We start from the raw sequence: 17272 nt of genomic DNA on the forward strand, positions 1-17272 counted from the left end.
TAACCTCCGATAACTCAATTTAAATGTTCCCAAGTGCATTTTACTGCAAGTGTATTATTTTCTAAATTTCGTTTTCCACCTCCGTATAGTGTGGACGCAAAAATATATACGAGTATAAGTACACAAATTTCTATACCTGTTTTTATATATTTTTTTAAATTAATTCAGCAAAGAAACTGTAAAATGAAACAAAACTTTTAATAAGGACTTTTACGGTTACAGTTTCAGTTTCAAAAGTTTCTTATTTTTAAACATTTAAATATTACCTTGTGAAATAAGTCAAGAGTACCTACGTTAGTTTAAGTACTTAAAATGTTTAGCAAACATAATTTAAATGCTCTTTAAGTACTCGTATGCCGTAGGACTCTTAAACTAAGAGACATTAAACATAGTTGAGATTTAACGTAAAACTGTATTTAAATGAGACCTAGTTAAAGTGGAACCTTGAGTTTGTTATAGCGATTTCAAAAACATTTTTTTACAATTTCTAGTAGGCAGAAATTGTATTTCGATACATATTTTGACTCCGTCATTTGTCATATTTCGATTGTAGGGGCGAAAAAATGGATATATATTTTTTTAATATAATATAGGAGTAGCAGACGAGCATACAGTCCACGTAATAGTAAGTGTCCGAGGTGGGCCACAAATGTGCCGCTAACTCTGAGGAATAATCTGGAACGCCTCGAAACAGTATGTGTCCTTTACCACACCCTTCAAACCATAACACAGTAGCCCTTAACACTGCTGTGCAGAAATAGGTGTGGCGGTGGTGCTGCCGGAGTCGGACCACAAAGGGTTCTACTACCTTACCACTTAGTTGTTTTTTTTTGACTTGTTTTTGGACATCTAACCAAGCCCAGATAAGATTATATTTCTACCCGAGACTTGTCACAGATGTGTTGATTTTCCGTGTCTCCTGAGGAGCCAGTTGGAACGCATCGTATAAGCATATCTCCCTTACCACACCCTTCAGACCGGAACACAGCAACACTACACTGATTTATAAGACACGAATCGATTTGGCGGTTTTACTTATCTTCGGAGTCAAACCAAGAGGGGTTCTACTTTAAAAATGCCCCCGGAGTCGAAAAAGTCTTCAAAAGTCAGACTTGTATCGATCCACGAACATTCATACTTAATGTTTTGCTTATTTCTTAAGAACCCACCTCGTATGCTAATGAGCCTGCGTCTCCACTAAAGCTTTTATAAACATTAATGTTATTGCACATAACCACAAATTTACCAACCAATTTGAGCCAAACGAGGCGCATTAACATCTCCGCTGTTTTGATGTGTCTGACCGTGAGAGAGCAAGCGATATGCTAGGGAACTATTGTTAATATATCGACGACCCGCCTGGCGGAGCGGTCGCCATACTGGGTTTGATCCCCGGTCAGACAAATATCTGAATGATGAATTTAGGTTTCTTTTTCTGGGTCTGGGTTTTTGTGTATTTGTCTCTGCGTGTTTCCATGGCACCCTAGATACAGGGAATCCTAGTGTGGGGCTGTGAGTGTAGAAAGCGTTTTATTTATTTACGAGCTTTTGCCCGCGGCTTCGCTCGCGTTACGAAGTAATATTATTTACTAAGAAGATTTATACAAACTTTCATGCCCTATTTTATCCCCTTGGGGGTAGAATTGATCAAAATCCTTTCTTAGCGGATGCCTACGTCATAACATCTACCTGCATGCCAAATTTCAGCCCGATCCGTCCAGTGGTTTGAGCTGTGCGTTGATAGATCACTATGTCAGTCAGTCACCTTTGAGTTATATATATTTAGATTTTATACCAAACTTGTTAGTCAGGACAGACATCGGCAAAAGAAGTGTAACTTGAAGCAGTGCCACCTATGGGGTTCAAGATTTAAATGATTAAAGATTAGCGTGTACGAACACCGTGACATTTGATATGCATATATTCTGATAAACACACATGTGTAATGATAAACAACTTATTATTTGTTCTAAATATGTATAGTACCTACCCAATGTATTATTTTTAGCGGTATATATTCTGTGATAAAAAACAGTGGGTAAACATGATAGAACTCTTAGTGATTCGATTTCTGAAGCGCCACCTCCACGCTTTTTCTGCCTTACAACAGCAGTGTTATGTGGTAATGTATTTTGGTTTGAAGTACATACTTTCATGAGATGTTCCAACTAATTCACTGGTAGCAAATTAGCAATGCATCTATGACAGTCAAGTACGATTTCAAATCTAATTGAGTTCGATTACTCTGTTCACGGACAACTGTGACTATCACATACCTGTTGCAAAAAGAAAATAATCGCTCAACTCTATTCGTTTCTCGCTCGCAATAGAACATATCCGCCCCCAAATTTTGAACGAAAAGGCATTATTATTCCATTAAAATGTCATTTTTGCAATGTACTGTTCGAGTGGCGCAGAAATGGAGCTCACATGTTAAAACGATCTCTGTAAGCTTTTTGATACGAATCAAAAATATGCGTTGACGGCTTGTTTGTGTATTTATTTTTATGATAATAAAATGAAAATATTTTATATCTCAAATGCAGTTATTAATTTTTGCTTCTTAGTGTTGGTAATTAAGAAAATTCTAAGCGTTCTAAGGTCAAGTTAGTAGTAATCAAGCAATTTGAGTAGTGTGAAGTAGGCCTTGCGTTTTGGTGAAGTGATATGGATGCCGACTGACTGACATATGAGGTGTCTATCTTAGTCCGTACAAGGATCACAGATACGTTGCCACATCTATGATCCACTGCAGGTAGAACCCCTTATCTCCATGGAGTTGGTCACACATGGCCATAACCGACGGTGACTACTTTCCATTACGTAGGCCGCTTACCTTATCGATACGTTAAGGTATATAAAAATTGATATATATATATATATACATTTGATAACTTCAATTTACTATCACAAATAATAAAAAAAAACTTATTTATTTGATACGATTAATTATGAAAATAAATGTTTAAAAAGCAACCACTACCAGTAGCACAAACTAGTACATACAAAATTATTTAGGAAGAACTCTTCAACCGGTGCATTCATATTAGTTATATCTGAAACGTTATCTTATTTTATCCAAACGATTCAGATCCAATTAAGAACAGTTTGGGTACAGTTAGGGTCGTTTATGAGGAAGTTTTGTGTGCTGGCCACCCCAAACCAATGGTTATTGTATGGTTACATTTTATGGGAACATTTTAAAGAAATGACAGTTGTTTGGGGAACTTGGGTTTTATTTTTAAACCACATACATTTTGAGTTCAAATTTGAAATTAGGGTTCCTGATTTTTTGCATGAAAGAAGTAACAAAAGCATCTATCAACCTTTGATATATAAGGATAAAGATAAAGATATGTTGCTATCTGAGGATTAAGGTAGAACGCCTCGGATAGGTATATTGTCTTACCACACCCTTCAAAACAGAATCAGCGGTGGTGAATACTGTGATGTAATGAATAATTAGGTAGAACCACTGCCGCACCTGGTGCTTCCGGAGTCGAAATACAAAGGACTAGCATCTTTAAAAAAAATGTACATCTTTGTTCACAACTGGTAGACACCTGTAGCACATTACAATACAATACTCGATTGAGCATACTGCATTTAAAAAAATAATTACTTCTTCTAAACGGTTAAGGAAAACATCATCGAGAAACCTATATGTTTCAGACTTCCCAGAAATACTTTCAAAAGTCTAAAAATTTGTACTTGGTTATGGAATGTGGCCTACATCGCTTTCATTTTGAGATGACACATGCTCAACAATGGATAAAAATGTTGTACTTTTAATTTTATACGTGGCTACAGTCGCCGGCGAAAACTTGTATGTATTTCAACAAAAGAAACAAACTTAATCAGTTGTAGGGTTCCGTACGCAAAAGGTAAAAACGGAATCCTATTCCTAAGAATTCGCTGTTTGTCCGTCTGACCGTCTGTCACAGGGCTATATCTCGGAAACCGTAATAGACACATGATTTTTTTACAGAGGATGCAGGATATTTTTCGGCATATTTTGGTCTAACTATTAAACCGTACCAGGAAGATGGTTGAAATTTTTACAATCCGTTTACTATTATAATTGACTGGTTTTATAATAAATACAAATAAGAACCATAAAACATATTTTAATATACTTATTTTAATTTTATTATACGTTGTTTAAGTCTCATTCATCATCACCCCAACGCCGTCTATTTTTGTGTCATATAACTAAGTATTGTTGAAAATAATAAAATGAATAAAAATAGGTACAAAATAATGAACATTTGATGGTAAGGAAGCCTCCATGTGCGAGTTCGACTCGTACTTAGCGAATTATTGCTTCATATACGGAACCGTACCGTGCATGCGATTTTCGTTTGTTTTTTTGGTTCAAAATTCATTTAGAATTCTTTATTAAGCTGACTTTTGCCCGCAGCCTCGGCATTGCAAAATTCATTTTTTGTTTAGCACTTTTAATCAAATGGTAGGCATCCGATGCAGGTGTTGCCAACTTTAATTAAAAACTGCCCAGAATTTTGTTTGCCAAAGGGGAAAAATTAGCTTTCAGATATTAGTTCCCTTTCAATTACAAAATTAGCTTAGTATTATTTAGCTGTATTTTTCTGTATTTATTCAAGTTATCGTAGTTATAGTAGTTAATATCTTGTCTAGTATAATCGTAAATTTTGAATTTTGAGGAACTCTTCGATATAGTGCCTACATCACCCTTCCTTTATCGCACCACTCGCCGAAGGATGAAGTTCCATCAACTGGACCCGTGGCCGTTCGGATTGCAAGGTCATTAATGCCACGTACGTGCAGAATAAACTTCTCCTCAGATATTCCCTGAGTGCTATGACAAGGGGCTCTTCGAGAAGGGTGCAAAAGGAGTTCTTCTTCAAAGCCGGTAATGCATCGGCGACTCCTCTGGTGTTGCAAATGTCCATAAGCGACGGTGACTGCTTTCACCAGGTAGCCCGTCTGTATTGTCGTCGGGTATACCTTTAAAAAAACATAACTTGCGCGCTTTTAGAATATGTATGTTGCTAATTATTTAATGTCCACATCGGAAAATTATTCCAAACAATAAATAAAACCACAGATCTATATTTTGTACAATAAAACTTATGTTCCGAAAAAAACTTTTCCAAACGAATATTTTATAAGTGTATAAAGAATTGCCATTCACAGTAATACATTTCGATTTTTTATCAAAACGATACAATATTTTACTTTCAAATTGTCCAAGAGCATTCGATTTCGATCATCGCTTTTTGATTAATAATAAGAGCCTCTTGTGATGATATGAATAAATTATTATATTACCTTAATTAAACCGGCGCTTCTTGTTTTAATTTTAATTCGGTTATTTTCCTGTACGTCTTTGGTACAATAATTAATAACCGTGTTATTTTACATTTCATGAGAATCGGTAGTTTGTTAAACTTTTACAAACATTATGCTTCAAACGTTATCTTTTATTACACTATTAGTTTTAATTATAGATATCTGGGCGATCTTTAATTGCTAATATTACTTTCGAGTGATGTAAATTAAGATAAAAGTACCTAAATTTTCTTCCACTTAATGTTAAAACTACGCTAACACAGCCATTTGCTGATAAATATATTTCGATTGGATTTCGATCCCTAACGGTTTTTTTTTAAGTTGATGTAGCAAAACTGCTCATAGTCGTAGTACAAGTATAATCGTGCTTATAGTATATGTTTGTATTGTATATGACACTACCGAGGATTAAAAGCATCGCTTAATATGTAAGGCAACCATCATAACAGCCTTCAACAGAAACGCAAAACTGCTTCATTTTGAAGGTGGTAGAACCCTTTGTGGTTCGACTCCGGCGGCACCACCGCCACACCTATTTCTGTCTCATAACAGCAGTGTCAAGCGCTGTTGTGTACTCGTTTCAATGGCGTGGTATGTATATATATGGTATATATATAAAATATGTGTATGGTATATATATAAAGTATGTCTCCCTTACTTTTCCGGGGCGTTCCAGCTTAGTCCTCAGGGGTAGCGGCCCATCGGTGGCCGACCTCAGGTAGGAATATCTAATCCTATCTGGGGTTGATTACAGATGTCCCTGGGCAGCAGTAGCCACTTACCATCTGGTGGACTGCATGCTCGTCTGCTACTCCTGTGTTAAAAAATAAATTGGTATGGCAGTCGTACCTCCATGTCAAACCATATTAGCTATACCACTTTTGAAAATATTATTTTTCGATAGAATCGTCACCCAGTAAAATAACTAGAACACATTTAGCAACAAATGAACATAACGAAATTATTAGGTTTAATTTTTTTACACGTTTAAACATGCGGTCACTTATGAATAATTAAACTATAATTCTTCTACTACTACTATTTACTGGAGAACTTTACAACCTGTAGCCACATGTAAATGAACCGGTAACGGCTAATTACTTAACACTTGTACAATTAGAGTTATGGCACCCACATCCTTCAATTAACTAGGGTATAGATAACTGGCATAAGCATAAGGGCAATATGGTGTAGGGCGTGACGTCACATATCTATGGAAAGTCGTGAAATTGAACTTTAACGACCCGCGTGGCGGAGCGGTCACCATACCGGTCTGACGCGCAAACGATCCCGGGTTCGATCCCCGGCCAGACAGATATCTGAATGATGAATTTAGATTTCTGTTTCTGGGTCTGGGTGTTTGTGTATTTGTCTATGTGTGTCCATGGCACCCACGACACAGGGAATCCTAGAGTGTGGGGCTCTGAGTGTAGAAAGCGTTTGTTTGTTATACCGTAAAATAGGAAGATACTACTTTGGTTTGTGAGTTTTCTACACTAATATTATAAAGAGAAAAACTTTGTTTGTTTGTTTGGTTGTAATGAATAGGCTCAAAAACTACTGGAGCGATTTTAAAAATTCTTTCACCATTCGAAAGCTACATTATCCACGAGTAACATAGGCTATATTTTATATGAAATATATTTGATAAATAGATTTTGAGGCGCTACAAAGTTTGCCGGGTCAGCTAGTCTTTAATAAGTTTAGAAAGACAAGCTTATAAATAGTTAAGAGACTTGTTTGATTATACAAGTCTCTTGTTTGATTAGAGTCGATATATATTTTTTATTTAACTGTGATTGTACCACCACACGTACTTTTATTTTTCTAGTAGCAGAGTAAAGTGTCTTTGTTTTTATTAGAACACCACGGCTAGGCAGATAATTTGAGGCCTTCCAACTTACTCCTTAGCTGTAGAAACACATTAGGAATTGGCTTCAAATGTCTTGTAATGGGTGACAGTAGTAACATGTTACATTTTCTTCTTACCTAATTAGTATGAAAATAATAATTTAATTATCTAGTCCACAAGCATCCGTACTAATTTTAGTTTATATTTGAGCAACATTACAATAGGTAGCTTTTCTTAAAAAGTCGTAAAAAGTTAAGTAAAGTTTTCGTAAGAAGTAAAAAAATTAAATCCGTCATAAAATACACACAAAAATGCATACATTGAATCATTAACATTATCAAATATTCTCAACTAAATCTTTCGTTCATTCATAATAGAGGTATCTCATTTGCTTATTCATTAAATTATTCAAGCTCACATCTATTTCTTCCAAGTTAACCCTACTAATACTAAACACTAAAATATAATCCGTATTCACAAAGTTATATTTAGCTCAACGTTTCTATAAATAGCTGCATACATTCTAAAATGCTCGCGGGAATAACACGAATTCACGAGTTGTTTGTATGTACTTCAGTTGATTTGAATTTCAAGGTAAATGTGAACTGAGTAAATAAATTGTTAGTATCGTCAGATTTATTACATACATTTTCATCCCATAAATATTAACAGCAGATGAGTGTGTGTATGAGTGTGCGTCTGAACTTCACAACTTAATTCCTGCCGCCCCTTTTCATCATCGGACGTCTAGACGAACCGCGGGATATCATCAATATCTAGTTGATATTCCTCTTGTGCGGACTAAGCGTTATAGCAACTCATTCCTGCTGCGAACCGCCAAAGAATGGAACACACTCCCGCCTTCGTTGTTTTCCGATACATACGACCTGGGATTGTTCAAGACAAGGGTGAATAGGCTAGTTCTAGGCAAGCGTGTTTTATCCAAGGCTGCATCTCACTTAACATCAGGTAACGTTGCAGCCAAACGCAAGCCTATAGTAAGATAAAAAAAAAATGAATTTTAAAAAGGTAGTGCTGTTTCCTTTAAAGTGTCTGAGTAACAAAGGCTTTGACCTTGCAGGCTCACTTACCATAAGTGGCTACTGCCGTCCATGGACATCTGTAATAAACCCCAGATAAGATTAGATGTCTAATCTGTGTCTAACCTGAGGTCGCCACAAATGCGCCGCTACCCCTGAGTTAAGTCAAATGTCTCGGCATAGTATGTCCCTTACCACCTCCCTCAAATCAGAACACAGCAGCGCTTAACACTGCTGTTATTAGGCAGAAATGGGTGTGACAGTGGTGCCGCCGGAATCGAACCACAGATGATGATACCACCTTCAAAAAATTTAGGAAATGGTTGACTTTTCAAAATCACAGACAGACACCTTTATGACGTGCTTTAATATCAAATAATATCGTTTCGTAACATATCAGTTATCGCATCGTGTTGTCTATTATAAAACTTCAATAACTCCAGTTATTACGATACCACTTGCGAGTGAGGGAGGAAATTTACTTTTATGCCAATAACGAAGATCGATCGGTGCTCACAGTGTGTTATGGGTAAAGGTAGGGCTCCAGTGTCAGCGAATTAAATCTTTATATATATTTCTTTTGTGCGTGTGTATGTCCCTGAACTCCTCCTAAACGACTGGACTGATTTTGATGAATTTTGTTGTGTGTGTTCAAGGGGACTTGAGGGGAGTTTAGATTCACAATTTAGTCCGTGGGAAAAGGTTTTTTTAATTATTTTTTAATTCGTAAGTAGTTGTTGATTTTGGAATGTTTCACATTGGATTCGACAGACTTCGCTACCATCGCAGTTTCAAATATTCTATCTATTTTTCAAACCCGTAATTGATAAGGGTTGTTCACCCTTAACATTTTTTTATTTATATGGCAACACAACGTTAGCCGGGTCAGCTAGTATATATATAAAAAAATATTTAGAGGTAGGTCAAGTTTGGTTCGGCGTGGGAAGGTACCACAGATTAACAAAATATGCAGGTACCACCGACAGAATTAATTCTAGCGTAAAGCATTCATCAGAAGTGTCAAGACATCTATGATCGATTTCAAGTAGAATCTGTTCTACATGGAGTTGTCTCATTTCTATGGGTGGCAGAGACCAATTCCCATCAGCCGATCATTACTAAAAAATTTTCGACGATGTTCAGATATGGTGAAGTTTTTAGGTCAGTGTTGTTATTTTTAGCTGAAGACCAAAATACTTTTATAACGTTTTTAGCAGCTACATAATATTCGTTTTAATACGATTAAATTAACATTATTACTAATGTTTAAATTGTTGATGTGACAGTAAGTAATATGAAGAAAAATATCATATGGCAATATTTTTATTCAAGTTATGGCATTCATCTTATTGAAACAAAGAATTCATGTAATAACTCAGATCTGCAATTACATCATCATTGCATCATTCATCCCGTAAAATTAATTTAATAGACCATTCAAATCATTCATTCGAGTTCGACAACATTTAAATCATTAAAAAAAAACAATTTCGTTATTTAAACGACTTGTTCTGTCTTTAATAAAAAAGAAATTGTTTTTATAAAACCCGCTAGCACTGCGACCACACCACATTTCAAACCATTCCGAACACATGCCGTATACAATGTGTTAAACGACATACACCAACACGTAATGCAGTTCAAACAGACCGTATTCCTGTATTATAAAGTTCATAATGACAAGAGCGGGAGCGGAAAGCGGAAAGCGAGTTCTAATTAAGTGCAGTAAAAGTGTTAGCGTTTTTCTCGAATTAAAATACAATTCGTGGAACAAGATGGGATGGTTTTATCGGTTTTAGGGTTCCGCATCGAAAGAGTAAAAACAGGACCTTATAGCTAAGCCACAGCTGTCCGTACGTCTCTCACAGGGCTCTATCTCTTGAAACGTAATAGATAGATACTGTATATGTATATCAGTGTGTATATGTGTGTATACACATACAGATCTATATCTATGTGTTATTGTAACAACAAGTACTAAAAAAGTTAACAATTAGAGGAGGTCCCCATACAAAAAGCTGTAATAGGAACACAGTTTTAATTTACACACTGTATTTAATTCTATGGCTGCTTTGATAACAAATTCTAATAACAATAAAAATATTTTATTACTCATTTTTGGTAGCAACACCATTTGTGTTAAATAATAAGCTCAATTAAATAAATGAATTTTGGAAGGTGGTAGAACCCTTTGTGGTTCGACTCCGGCGGCACCACCGCCACACCTATTTCTCATCACACCTAATAACAGCAGTGTTAGACGCTGCTGTGTTGCGGTTTGAAGGGTGTGGTAAGGGAGACATACTTTTCCGAGGCGTTCCAACTTAGTCCACAGGGGTAGCAGCGCATTTGTGGCTGACCTCAGGTAGGAATATCTAATCCTATCTGGGGTTGATTACAGATGTCCATGGGCGGCAGTAGCCACTTACCATCAGGTGGACTGCATTCTCGTCTGCTACTCCTATAATATAAAAAAAAGAATATGTTAATACAGAACCCTCCCTGCGACAGTTCGATACTTACTTGACCAGTTATTTTATTGACCGCTCGTGATTTTATCCTGGGCTTTGTGATGTGGGCGCTTAAATTTATCTCGTGGAAGTTACAGAACTCAGGGTAATATATTGTAATCAGAGTAAATAGAGTTTATGTAATTCGCTCGGGCAGTGGGTTTATTTTTACGGTAAACTTCTATAGGAATTGTAACTACTACTGTAGTAGTTTCTAAGATTACACTACTTAGATTTCTTCGCAATGATAAATAAATAGAGAAACAAATGATAATATATTTTATGTATTTCGTAGGACGTCTGTTAGAGAGATTTCACAAAAATTCTAGGCAATTGTTGTCGAAGTTCGAATTTTAATCGGCAATAATTGGTTAAACCGTTTATAATGTTTGTTAATTTTCTAGGCAATAATTGTCTGTTCAAACTTTAATAGGCAAAAATTGGCTAAGATGGATGATTACAAAACTGTGTTAAGGAGCTAATAGATGATAAGCGGCGACAGTTGTCGCTTGTGTATTAGATAACTGTCATTCAGATGTACCTCCTTTTGGGATTACATTTATAAGAGTTATATGTAGGCGACATTTCCCTAGAAAACTCTGCCTTCCTCTTTTCTAGGGCATGACGAGCAGTGGATTTGTGAAGGCCTACGATAGAATAGCCTATGTTATAGAAGTGTAGTGAAAATCCGTAGTAACTGTTGTAAAATTGGTCGCCACTCTTTTACGTTCATCGTTGGAAATTGGCACTGCTAACTTATGACGACAGGTGGATATAATCACATAGGTTCCTTTTAAGATTACACGTAGATAAACATTTTTTTCATTTATGTAAGGGTAAGTTTAATTAATATTAGCGCGACTCCCTTCCCGCAACTGGGGGAGGCTTAACGACTGTAAACTTACAAACCTCATTGAAATTACAGGCAGACAATACCTTGTTTTATTTCTTTACATAGTATCGTCGTCAATCTAATACTGTCTTAGTTCTCGGCAAGGGTCTCCTCACACAGTGAGAGGATCTTCCATAGTCCACCACACTGGTGAAGTGCGAATTGGTATACTTAACATACCTTCGAGAACTTGTATAAAGAACTCTCAGGAGTATAGATTACGATGTTTTTCTTCACCATTGTAGTAAGATAAAATTAATTTCTAATAAGCACATAACATAAAAAATCAGATGTGCCTGGGAATCGAACCTCCGCCCCCCAATTGGGAGGACGAGTTCAAACCACTGCTAATAGATAGGATAAGTTCTTTTAATTAAAAAACCAGTAGCGGATATAATATCTAGATTCTAGACTTCGCCGCGTCAAGCTTAAAGCCTTCGATATTAAATTCGCAAATGACATTGTGATTGGACATCTTGAACGTTATGGATTTCTGGATTTCATTTTATTTTATAGTAGTAGCTAGCGGCCCAAAGCCTGCGTTATTATTATTTTAGAATATACTATTAATGGAAACTATATTAATATTAAGGGTATTTTATTTCCTTGTATTATTTTTTTACAAGACACATTATCAAATTTATTAAGGTAAAATAGGATTTATTTCTATATTTATTTATTCATGTAAATTACTTGTATTTGGCAGTATCTTCATTTGATTTGAAGATAAGGATATTAAAGGTACACTTTAATCCAACATATTTCCTATTGTAATGTATCTAATTATACCGTTATTATGTATACAAGTTCGTATTGTTTTCTTCATTATTTGAACATTAATTTAATAAAAGGACCTCGAAACAAAATAATATTGTTTAATTTTAAACTGGCTCTCCAGGAAAATTATCTTTTTTGAATTGTGCGATTATTGCAAAGCAGCGATATCTGTCTGGCCGAAGATCGAACCCGGAACCCTGCGCGTAAGAACAGTGACCGCTTCGCTACGCGGGTTAGCGGCGTTTAAAAAGTTTAATAGCAGTTGCAAACTTAAAACGTTTTCGCTCGCAACTTGAATGCCTGTCAGAGACATTACTCTGTCCAGTGACAATGAGCTTACAACTTTGCTTTGTAAATAACTGATGGACATTGCAATTTTATTTCGATAGATTTTGATAATGATTAAAAACAAATCTCCGACTACTTAAAATTACCAACTTGACAACTCCAGCTCCAACATCAATAATTGATTATATGTACCACTTTAAAAGATGCAAATATGCATACGTATGGAGGTTCTTGCGCCGATTCTTCTCCATAGCGAAATACCTTCCGAAGCGGTGGTAGTTTGTTGACTTTCAAAAAGTATTATATATGAATCAATTTTGAATAAATGAGATTTGAATTTGAATTTGAATTTTAAAGAAATTAAAAAGGAAGTAGTCCGCAGATGGTGAGTGGCCATTGCCTTCCATAGACTATGTAATCAACCCGATAAGATTATTCTTACCTGAGGTTGGAAATAGATGCTCTCTACCCCTGAGGACTAAGTTGAAACATCTACAAGAAATATGACCGAATAGGTCTTTCTCTAGAGTGGTAAGGGAAACATACTTTTCCGATGTATTCCAGCTTAGTCCTCAGGGGTAACGGTGCATCTGTGGCCGACTTCGGTAGGAATATCTAATCCTCGTGTATGCTCGTCTGTTACTCCTGTATTATATAAAAGAGAGTTGGAATATAGAGAGATCTACCATTTCTTTTTGTTTACGAGGGGGAAACCTTCAAAAGGTACCCGGTGCCGTGGGATCGTGGGATTCTTACCGCATTAAAGTGGCCATCCTCGGCGCTGCTTAGAGTGCTCCGGGATCTCCACAGGAACGCAACCGGAGCCCTCTTAGCATGTTGCCCTATCGGGCTCCGCCCAGGTGACCTTGGCGCTCGCCACACCGTCTGGTCTGTACGACGGTATGCGAGAGGCATCTACCAACGTAATCTTTAATGCAACATCCCCTACATATCGTCAAAAACGATAACATATGTTTTGCCTGTTCCTGTTTTAAAACCGCTCAAAATTCGCTCAATACTCAGATGAGCTACATAAGATAAAATCAAAAACGATTCCGCTCATAACTTGGACACCCAACGGTTAGCGGGTGGCGTAGATATTAAATTTCCCAAATGACAATGAGATTGCCCAACTTGGCCGACCGTTATTCATTGCATCGATTTTATCTTTTACATCTTTTTGCGGAAGTTAGTACTAAGTAAGATCTTTGTATAACATACGAGTACATAATACACCAAATAAAACTTTAACTTAAATTAATTACTTAAATTTTAGACAAAAAAAACTTTATTGAAGCAAATTGGACGCACTTAGATATGTATGCTGATAGAACCTTTTGTGATTCGACTCCGGCGGCACCACCGCCACACCTATTTCTACCTAATAACAGCAGTTTTAAGCGCTGCTGTGTTCTGGTTTGAAGGGTGTGGTAAGGGAGACATACTTTTCCGGGGCGTTCCAGCTTAGTCCTCAGAAGTACTGACGTAGCTGTAGCCGACCACAGATAGGAATCTAATCTTATCTGGGGTTGATTACAGATGTCCGTGGCAGTACCCACTTACCATCAGGTGGACTGCATGCTTGTCTGCTACTCTTATATTATAAAAAAGTAAATTGTAGATTAAAAAAAGAAAAACATTGAGAAATGTAAAAGATAGTAAATATCAAGTAGAAATAAATAAATGTAAAATAATATAATTTGTATTAAGTTACCTTCAATCTGTATCACTTTCAACGCATGTTGTATATTTAGTTTTCATGCACAAAATTTAATATTTATGGCAACATTTCAATACAAATTAATTATTTAAAATATTTGCCATAGTTAATAGGGAAATCGGCAATAGTAGATTATTTTGGCTATTAGCTTAACCCGCATGTCCTACATTGATAAACAAATACATGGAAATGTTACATCATGACGCATATATTAAATGTAAATAGCGGACCGGATGAAATATTTTTTTTAAGACACAATAAATTAAACTTTTTTCTTTTTGGAAGGTGGCAGAACCCTTTGTGGTTCGACTCCGGTGGCGCCACCGCCACACCTGTTTCTACCTAATAACAGCAGTGTTAGGCGCTGCTATGTTCCGGTTTCAAGGGTGTGGTAAGGGAGACAGACTTTTCCGAGGCGTTCCAGCTTAGTCCTCAGGGGTAGCGGCGCATCTGTGGCCGACCTCAGGTAGAAATTTAATTATCAGGGATTACTTACAGTGTCCATGAGCCGAATTGACCATCAGGTGGACTGCATGGTCATGTACCACTCCTATATTATAAAAATAGATGCCTCCATCACACAAGCTCGTCATTAATTTATTATTTTTTTAGTATAGTTGTACCGTCTTCAATTTTTCTGCACACCCTAAGGTTGACTGGGAGAAAATATTATTTAGCATTAAGTCCACCTTTTGTACCACACTGTTTTTAACATGGTCAATAAAGAGTAAATAAATAAATAAATAAATAAATGATTATAACTTTATTGCAATTACTTATCTACCAATTTTTCTAAAGCAATGATTCTTAGTACAGTAAACAATTTAAGGTCACAAATAACGTAATATTTTGGTCCAGATCCGTTTTATTGTAGCCTTAAACGGCTTTCAGCAATTTCGGTAGACAAATGAGATTTAAAGGGCTGTGGATTTTGTTTAGGAAAACGGGATTTGAGTTAAGGTGCGTATGCACTGTACATGCTTGTAGTACACTAATAGAATCAAATATAAATACTAGGGAATACTTACAACAAAACAAAAACAACACAACAAAAACAAACACAAGATACAAACAAACAAAAACAACAACAAAACAAAAACAACATACAAACATTCGAAATACATAAAATTAATCTCGATTGCGTGAGAATTGTAATAACAAAAAAATGCGAATTTTGTGAACCACATTTTTGAAACTTATACAGCGAAGGCTTAGCAATAGGGTCTAATTTATCCTTTGACGACGGAACCCTATAAATACGGAACCCTAGAAACGGTTTCCATATAGATTGTATTTCAAAATAAAGGGATTTAATTTACCTTTCCCGTTTTCTATAAGTAAGCGAGATATAAATACAAAAGCCGCTTCACACTCGATATTACTTCAAATAGTATAGTCCGCGTAAAACTGCTAGTCCGCTCTGAATATAGAAATGAATCGCGTCGCCATAGCAAATTGTAGTCATACAATTTGCGATTCTGCTCGCAACAACTTGCAGCTGATTAGCAGTTTGGCGCGGATGAAACAAGTCTTTAAAATAATCAAAATCGCGGAATTTGGGAACCATATAATGGGGATGTATTTTTTTTAGAAAATGCTAGGTGAATCAAAACAAGCCTTTCTAAGGTCCATTAATTAGGATTGTGCGTAATGGACCTTATTAACGTAACAAATCGCGAGTCATTTCTCTTTAAGGTTTTCTTATTAAAACAATCTTTTGTTTACGTAGGTACAACTTATACAAAGAATTCCTTTGATTTTCGTCACTTTATTTTGTAATTAATGAATATTTGTAATCAACTGTGGTTTTCTTATTGAAGTACGACTTGAAGTATCACCCCTGAAGACTAAGGAAACTTTGGATAAGCGTAATTTTCATCTACAGACATAGAGCGTATCAGGCACGTGCCGTCGCACGTGGCCGTAGCGATATAGTACTCTTGTATACTATATGTATAAACGTGTTTATATCCACCGTAGCTTCGCAGACATGAAGCTTGCTTGTCACAACATTTTATAGAAAAATATGTTTGTGTCTGTTACGCTACGTGTCTCATACGTATAATGTCTGTAGATACGAGTATAAACTGAGTATTAGCATCTCTTTCTTACGCCCTTCAAGCTTAACACTGCTATTGAAGAAATTGAAATTGCTATTGAAGAAATTGAAAGAAAGTGGCAGTGGTACTTTCAATGTTTTAGGGTTCCGTACTCAAAGGGTAAAAACGGAACCGTATTACTAAGACTTCGCTGTCTGTCCGTCTGTCTTTCTATCAGAGGACTCTATCTCTGGAACCGTAATAGATAGAAACTTGTTTTTACAGAGTATGCGTAACAATGGCCGCTACAACAACAAATAGGTACTCAAAATAAAATAAAGTTGAATATTAAAACGGGTCTCCATACAACAAACCGGTATTTTTCTGCATTTTTCAATTTTACTAACCGTACTAGGAACACAGTTGAAATTCTTACTATCCATTTACTATTATAACTGTAATTATACTAAATACAATTAAGAGCAATAAAATATATTTTAATGTAGTTATTTTAATTTTATTATACGTTGTTCACGTATCATTCATCATTACCTCAACTCCATCTAAGATGAATGATGATAGATACACTGTCAGAGAAAGGTTTTTTTTATATAATATAGGAGTAGCAGACGAGCATGCAGTCCACCTGATGGTAAGTGGCTACTGCCGCCCATGGACATCTGTAATCAACCCCAGATAGGATTAGATATTCCTACCTGAGGTCGGCCACAGATGCGCCGCTACCCCTAAGACTGAGACTAAGCTGGAACGCCTCCGAAAAGTCTGTCTCCCTTACCACACACAGCACAGTTCGACTTATAGT

The 17272-nt window shown here is 36.2% G+C and overlaps 1 protein-coding gene across 2 annotated transcripts in view; it reads left to right on the top strand.

The window, feature by feature from the left end:
- Positions 1–17272, top strand: part of Ethr (ecdysis triggering hormone receptor) — a 119193-nt gene that overhangs the window by 65609 nt on the left and 36312 nt on the right. The window lies entirely within an intron of this gene.

The sequence above is a fragment of the Epargyreus clarus genome, unplaced genomic scaffold (assembly GCF_041222505.1).
Source record: "Epargyreus clarus isolate Ecla_fem2 unplaced genomic scaffold, WU_Ecla_fem_2.2 ptg000002l, whole genome shotgun sequence".
NCBI lineage: Eukaryota > Metazoa > Arthropoda > Insecta > Lepidoptera > Hesperiidae > Epargyreus > Epargyreus clarus.